The 8064-nt window shown below is 44.5% G+C and overlaps 1 pseudogene; it reads right to left on the reverse strand.

Annotated features, from left to right (window-relative positions):
- Nucleotides 1–6557: 6557 nt before the first annotated feature.
- LOC120987339 lies at nt 6558–6680 on the reverse strand (annotated as a pseudogene).
- Between the last annotated feature and the right edge of the window lie 1384 nt (nt 6681–8064).

Consider the following 8064-nt stretch of genomic DNA (forward strand, 5'->3'; position numbering starts at 1 on the left):
TTTAAATAAATATATTGAAAGATTGTCTTTTTTGTATGCTTCACATGTCCGTTTTACGGCTTTCATGTAAGGTGGTTTACCCTCAACCGCATTGCGTCTGAATTTACCTGGGTTCCTTCTAGAATACATTGTTCTCTACTTAAAGGGGGTTTCTGAGATATTTTAACTGGTGTCCTAGCCTCTGGATAGGTCATCGGTATCTGATCGGTGGGGGTCTGACACCCAGGAACTCTGCCAATCAGCTTTTTGAGAAGGTATCGGAGCTCGCAGTAGCACCATGGCCTTCTCACAGCTTTGCCTAGGCCATATGATATCACGTTTATTGGTCACCTGGCCTAGGCACAGCTCATCCTCGTTTAAGTGGACTACCACTGACCAGATACTGATGACCTATCCTTTCTCATCAGTTAAAACATAAAAAAAAAAAAATTTAAAGAAGGAAACCCGTTGAAATGTTGGGTACATCACAGTATACATTCACAAACATACTTCTCAGCCTCCTGCCCGTCATATCCTCATCTTGGGTTTACAATGGTTGAATGTGTGTGTGTGTGCAAGGTTTGCAGTTCTGAAGAGCATCTTGATCTCTCCCCAATTACCCTATTGTACTTAATGTTAGAACATGTGCATACCAACACATCTTGTGACATGTAAGAGCATGCTATTGCAATAAATCTGCCACAATTAGAAGTAAACATTTGAATCTCTCCTCTGAGGGCAAAAACACACATTCATCCACAAACTTAGATGTAGAAAAGCCATAGCAGTAGAGTAATGTGGAATAGCACGCATGGAATTCTCTGATCCAAAATCACACCCATACTGTTAGAAGCTAGGAAAACATTTCACGAATCTCCATTGTTTTATGAGCTATGTTCTTCTAGGTAAGATGTGATTAAAGATGTTCAGTTCTGAACCTTGATTAGCTACTGAATCACTTTCGTTTGAGGTTTGTTTGGTTTACATTTTCCTCTCTGGTAGCGCCCCCTGCTGTTTATCCTTCTGGTCCATCTTCTCCTGCATTCAGTGGTGGACTGACATGCTCAGTAGCTTTCCTGCTTCTATCCCCTCCACTCAGTGCTGGCGTAGTGCCCATTCCTGTTTCTAAATTCGTATATATAGCCATCTCTCTAGACAGGGGTGAGGGAAAGTGTAGGGGCATTACAGACAATCTTGCAGTAGTGCCACGGGCTTCTCTCAGTACATTGTACAGCGGCTGTGCTTGGTATCACAGTTCAATGTGGCTGAGCTGCGCCTGGGCCATGTGACCGATGACATCACATGGCCTAGGCTAAGCTGCTACTGCCAGTGCCTTCTTAAACAGTTGATCGGCGAGAATCCCGGGCGTTGGACCCCCACCGATCAGATACTAATGACCTATCCAGAGGATAGGTCATCAGTATTAAAGTCTCAGGAATCCCCTTTAACTCCAATAGTTATGTGTTATAGCTCCTCCAATGATCTTAATATCCATCAGAGAATTAAACATTTCCCAATGGCTATTCCAAGATGTCAGATCTTAACTCCTATCAGTGGGAACCGATAGCTATATTCCTGGATGAAAACCTAGAGGCAAGTGAAATAAAAAATAGGTGTACTCATGTCTGGAATGATTTACCCATTTCCGCCACAGCTGCTAGATATCCTCAACATATCTACTAAGAGACACTTGAAAATTCATTGAATTAAAGAGGTGTTCCCAAAATAAAGTGGGATAGTAGAGTTAGAGGCTGCTGTCCCTCCAGTAGCTGCCAAAACTTCAGGTCCGTGTGGTCTGCTTATGAACTCATGGCTGTTTGAGTGCATTAGCACCCATTTTATTAGCAACCCACATGGATCTGTTGCTTTTGATGCATTGCGGCCATGACTAGGTAGTGCAGGGGGGCGCTACAGTACATGGGGAACCACCCTGACAGATAAGACTGACCTCAAGAATGGGTGGGTTTCATTCCAGTTTGAGTAGATAGCAGAGTCACTGCTAGCTAGTGTTCATCTCTAGTGATATATCTGCGCAATTATGACTAGAGATGAGCAAATTTCATATTTTGGTGGTAAAATCAGAATTGCGTTATGGATTCCGTTACCACGGACCATAACGCAATTCTATGGCGGAATGCATAAGGGAATGTCTTTAGAGGCATTCTGTTATTCATTCCGTCATAATAGAAGTCTATGGCCTGCATAACGGATCCGTCGGGAGAGGATTCCCCAGCATAACGGAAACGGGACGGATCCGTTTTGCAGCCCATAGACTTCTATTATGACGGAATGAATAACGGAATGCCTCTAAAGGCATTCAGTCATAGAATTGCGTTATGGTCCGTGGTAACAGAATCCATAACGCAATTCTGCTTTTACCACCAAACGAAGCGTGAACGAATTTCATAACATGAAATTCGCTCATCTCTAATTATGACCCAGGAAAAGGGTGCTACTTGTGACTATGTACTCGTCTTAAGGACACTGCCACAGTCTACAGGCTCAACAGACATAGGAATCGTCATTGATATGTCACTGCAAAATCACATTGAAATCACCGTACAGGCTTGTAAAACCAATTTACATGATTTAAAAAAACCGATTTGTAGCACCATTTTGAGAAATTGCAGCCATATTCCAGCATGGAGAGATTAAAAAAGGATTGCATGCAATTCTCTTTCAGAGAGCAAATTCAAATTGCGGGTGGTCTCATTGCCCCCTTTGTACAGTATAGCAATTGTACTGTGATCCTAGAGATCGCTAGAGTTGCACGACAAAATGTCTGGGTCTACCCCCCGGCTAAAACCAGCCCATTCTTAGGATCTGTTGGGGTTCTAGCAGATAGACCATCACTGGTCGATGTCTGTTGTGGTCAATCCGGTTGGTCAGCTTCCTTCTAATTCATTACAATGGGAAATTCAAAAACTATATGAAATATTAAAGAATAACATGCTTTAACTTAATTTGTTTTTCTATTCCTAGTATTCCAAATATTTCCCATCCCCAGACTTCAGTAAAAGCTATGACAAACTGTTCAGTAGATACACAGATGCAAAAAACATTTTCCAGTTTATCCAGGTCAGGGCCGCACCCAAACATTTTTGTAATGAGAGAAAAGAATAAGCAAATAAAGTGGGATGGCTAAACATCAGCCTTGTGAGCATCGTTTTATGAAGTTCTATCTCCTTATGCTGCTGTCCTCCTAGATACACAACCAACCATACACGATCATTTTAAGATTCTGAGGTCTATATAGGAGATTATGGCCAGAATCACACATCCATGTTCCAGAACCTGGGTTCAACTTGCCCAAAGTCACAGTATCAGAGTTTGCATCAGTTAAACCTGCGGTTAAACCGTGGCACATGTGAGAAATACAGACAGATGACATGGCTGGAACATGGGTGTGTGAATCCCACATTAGAGGGGTTGTCCGCTTTTTTATATTGATTACCTGTCCCCCGCTGATCAGCTGTCTGAAGAGAACGTAGTGTTCTCCCCAATGTTTAAGGTCCATTGACACGACTGTAGTGCCGCTGTGGAAGTATTGTGGACCGCAAACTGCAGTGTGGATCCATTGACTTCAATAGGTTCGTGTGACGAATACCAGACCTCGTGCCCGGTTGACTTCACCTACGTCGAGCTCAGAGGACGCGGTATGGTCACGGGTTACCAAAGCGTGACGTAACGCCCTCCAGAGGAGCAGGTAAGGTCAGCTTGGTACAGTTTACACAGACACCTACTGTCGACGCGGGCACAGAGAGGCAACAAACTGAGAGAGCCTTTTCACTGCCGCAATGAAAAAGCGCTCTCTCAGCTCGGGTAATCTGCCACTAGCTTCTCATTTGATATAAGCCCAGTCCGCTAACGGGATTATATAGGGTGAGAAACCAACCCACGGTTGCTTATAGCTAGGCCGAAACACGGAATGGGGGATTTGTGATCGAAATACAAGATAACACAAGATTAAATTATATATTTAATCGCCTTAAGGGCACACTTGATATAACACTATACACACAGAACATATACAGCGGTCTGAGGTTACAGATACAGGTGATATAGGTACATCAGGGTTAAGCAGAGCAAAAGTCAGTTACCGGGTAGATGAAAGTTCCTTGGAGTTATGATGTGGAATAGTCCTTGGCTGCAGTCACGTGGGGGCAGTGATGTCAGCTGGTTCCCGGTCTCTCCAAACACATTGGCAGATGTGACCCCCTTCAGAAAAGACCCCGCCCACTGGCTTGCATGGACTTATGATCTGTAGCCGGACGCTCCCCTCCCCGCTTTTGGGTAGGGTCCACTCCTCCTTCTTTGGCACTGGCAGAAAATAACCCATAAAACCCCTTAGGGCTCATAGCCCCAGACTAGAATGTCGTAGGAAGATGGTTCCGGGCCCAATTGATCCGCCTATGTTCCGGCTACAACTAGAGTCCAAGCATTGTACCGTTATTTGGTTTCTGTGGGAAGATATGTATATCTCCCCTCCCGGGCATCCTAGCATCAATCCATGACCACGTGGATGTTTGGCTTTGCCCCAGGATCGCAAAAAGATAAATTATGCCTGGGATGGATGGACGATTCATAATGTAGGTGCCAACATGTCTGGGAGGTATCATTATCCTGGACAAGGGCTGAGACCTCCTGCTGGGGTTTTTCCTGCAGGATTAGCTTGCCTCCAAACTGGCTGGTTGAGGTGGGACTTTATCCAACTGGGGTCTCCTTGAAGCCTGGACCCCTGGGGCTTTCTCCCTTGCTAGCTGACAATCAGATGGCTGGGGGGTGGGAACATATTTTGCATGTACACTGACCAAGGTGAATCAGATGAAAATCATGGCTGCCAGTAAATGATAATCCATATTCCTCACAGTTCGCGATCCGCAAGATGCGGCGAAAGGGCTTCCGTGTGTTTCTGTGGGCTTCCTGATCCATGCCTCTGCACTACAAAAGATAGAACATGTCCTATCTTTCACCGCATCTTGCAGATCGCGGACCCAGTGAAGTAATTGGGTTTGCACCGTTATGCGGAGTTCACATGGCTGGTGCCTGTGATTTGCAGACCTGTGTTTTGTGGTCCACAACACGTGTATGGCGGCACTACAGTCATTTGAATGGGCCCCTAACTGCTTGCCATTGACATCGCAGTGGTGACCAGGTGTAATTACAACTCTGCCACCCCCTTTCACTTCAATGGGACGGCTTCTTCCTATTCAAATGAATGGGATGACTTAGATGTAATTATACCTGCCCACCCACAATGACGACGGCGAGGTAAACGCAATCTGATATTTGTGAGCTATTCTGAGGATAGGGGATAGGGCCCTGAGGAAGAAGGCATTTCGCCTATGAAACATGTCATTCATTAAACTACCATTTTAGTGATCAGTGCCCTGAAACCATTTTTATTTTTCTTCTCTTCATCAGGAAAGGTGTAAGGCATTAATGGAAGTGTATATTTTTAAGGGAACATGGGCCCAATGCTAATCACTAGAACAAGGGTCCATGTTCCCCATGTGAAATGGAGCGGTAGACACTTAATATCTCAATAGGGCTGCACACTTTATTCAAATAGAGTAACACAGACCTCCATATTAATGGCCGTTGGGGATCCATGAAAATAATCTTAGAGCGTATGGACACGGTCTGTGCACAGTACGTTTTTTTCACAGATGCTTGCTAGGAAACACTGGTTGTGCATTCTTCAGTTTTTTTTTTTTTTTGTTTTTTTTTTACTGACAAATGAAACACAGTCACAAATAATCTTAATTCAACACAGAAGGATAATCATCAGTTTGTAGTAGACAGATCACAGATGAGATTTATATTGCTTATATGAATGAGCCCTCACATACCAAATTAAATTACTATTTACTGAGATGCTGTAGATGAACTGAAAACCAGTGATGACTTTTTTTTTTTATGAAAGCCCGAGGTATGTGCTTTCTACACCAATGCAGCAAAAACATGCAAGTAACACACAAAAACCCTTACTAGGTCACAGTCTACCGCATGCCCTCTCCATAAGAGAAGGGCCCCCCATAAACTAATCCCGGTCCCTCCAGGCCAAAAGGCACCTGCAAGGGACAGAATGAGGGCTATCACACAGCCGAAGCTGCAGAAGTGCCAGTGTTCCTCTGGCTTACACCTGGCTGCCACCCCAAGGGATTTTGCTGGGTGATGAGGAACCATATGGCCACACCCTTCCCCCTTAGACTTCAGGAAGGAATACCCATAAGGCTACCGCAACCCTGAAAAGTTCTAGTGACAAAAAACAAAAAGTGAATACGCAGTGAACATAAAAATAAATACAGGTAAGTGAATGTGTGCCAGTTACAGTCCGAACATTCCACCAGAATTATAAAAATTCTTCTTCTTACGCCAGGTCATAAAGCCAGCAAAGATAGAGGTGGCTGTGCTCAAAATGTTAGAAGTGCAAATGTGGGCTCCCAACCTGAGTGAGTTCAATCACCTCAGGGTCACCACTTCTGGGGCACTTCTGCACTTGGACTTTCAAACATCTCAGCCCATGGCTTCGATCCAGAGGCCCTTGGTCTCCTACCATATGGCACTTATGGCCAAAGGAGTACACCCTAGCGGCCTCCATGTGGTTCTCTGCTCTACATCCCAGCAGCCCCTCTAACCACCAGGACTGATAAGAACAGATACTACACTTGATCTTAGCCAAAAGGCCCAGAAGAGAGGATGAATATTACACTCACAGTCCTCCTTCAAGTTTATTCTCAAAACATCAAAGGAAATTTTGATGGACACTTGGGGCGAGTGGTGCAACTGCAACAGGTCCACCAGCGGCAGCTCACATGACTCTTGTCTCCCAACCAGCCCAGATCCCTTAGGCCCCTTTCACACGAGCGAGTATTCCGCGCGGATGCGATGCGGGAGGTGAACGCATTGCACCCGCACTGAATACCGACCCATTCATTTCTATGGGGCTGTGCACACGAGCGGTGATTTTCACGCATCACTTTTGCGTTGCGTGAAAATCGCAGCATGCTCCTCTTTGTGCGTTTTTCACGTAACGCAGGCCCCATAGAAATGAATGGGGTTGCGTGAAAATCGCAAGCATCCGCAAAAGCAAGTGCGGATGCGGTGCGATTTTCACGCACGGTTGCTAGGAGACGATCGGGATGGAGACCCGATCATTATTATTTTCCCTTATAACATGGTTATAAGGGAAAATAATAGCATTCTGAATACAGAATGCATAGTAAAACAGCGCTGGAGGGGTTAAAAAAAAATAAAAAACATTTAATTCACCTTAATCCACTTGCTCACGTAGCCCGGCATCTCCTTGTGTCTCCTTTGTTGAAGGACCTATGGTGAGCATTAAATACAGTTACAGGACCTTTGATGACGTCACTCCGGTCATCACATGGTACGTCACATGATCTTTTACCATGGTGATTCACCATGGTAAAAGATCATGTGACGTACCATGTGATGACCGGAGTGACGTCATCAAAGGTGCTTTACCCAGGTCCTAAAGAAAGGAGACAGAAGCAGATGCCGGCTGCGCTATCAAGTGGACTAAGGTGAGTTAAACATTTTTTTATTATTTTTTAACCCTTCCAGCGCTATTTTACTTTGCATTCTGTATTCAGAATGCTATTATTTTCCTTTATAACCATGTTATAAGGGAAAATAATACTATTTACAGAACACCGATCCCAAGCCCGAACTTCTGTGAAGAAGTTCGGGTTTGGGTACCAAACATGCGCAATTTTTCTCACGCGCGTGCAAAACGCATTACAATGTTTTGCACTCGCGCGGAAAAATCGCGGGTGTTCCCGCAACGCACCCGCACATTTTTCCGCAACACCCGTGTGAAAGAGGCCTTACCCTTTTCACTTCCAAAAGGCCTCTAAAGGACGAGAGCTAAAATCAAATTAGGTGCTAATAGCTGATTTCTCCTAATTTCATTTGAGCAAAATTTAAAAGTGGCCTGTCAGATGTCCTGATATGTTTTTTTCAGTCCTGTAAACACTTTTATGCTTTTAAAAGTAACAGTTCTGGGGCTTCTTTTCATATTGACAACTGGGTGTTACCAGCTGTGTCCCTATGCTTTCT

This window comes from Bufo bufo, chromosome 1 (genome assembly GCF_905171765.1).
Source record: "Bufo bufo chromosome 1, aBufBuf1.1, whole genome shotgun sequence".
NCBI lineage: Eukaryota > Metazoa > Chordata > Amphibia > Anura > Bufonidae > Bufo > Bufo bufo.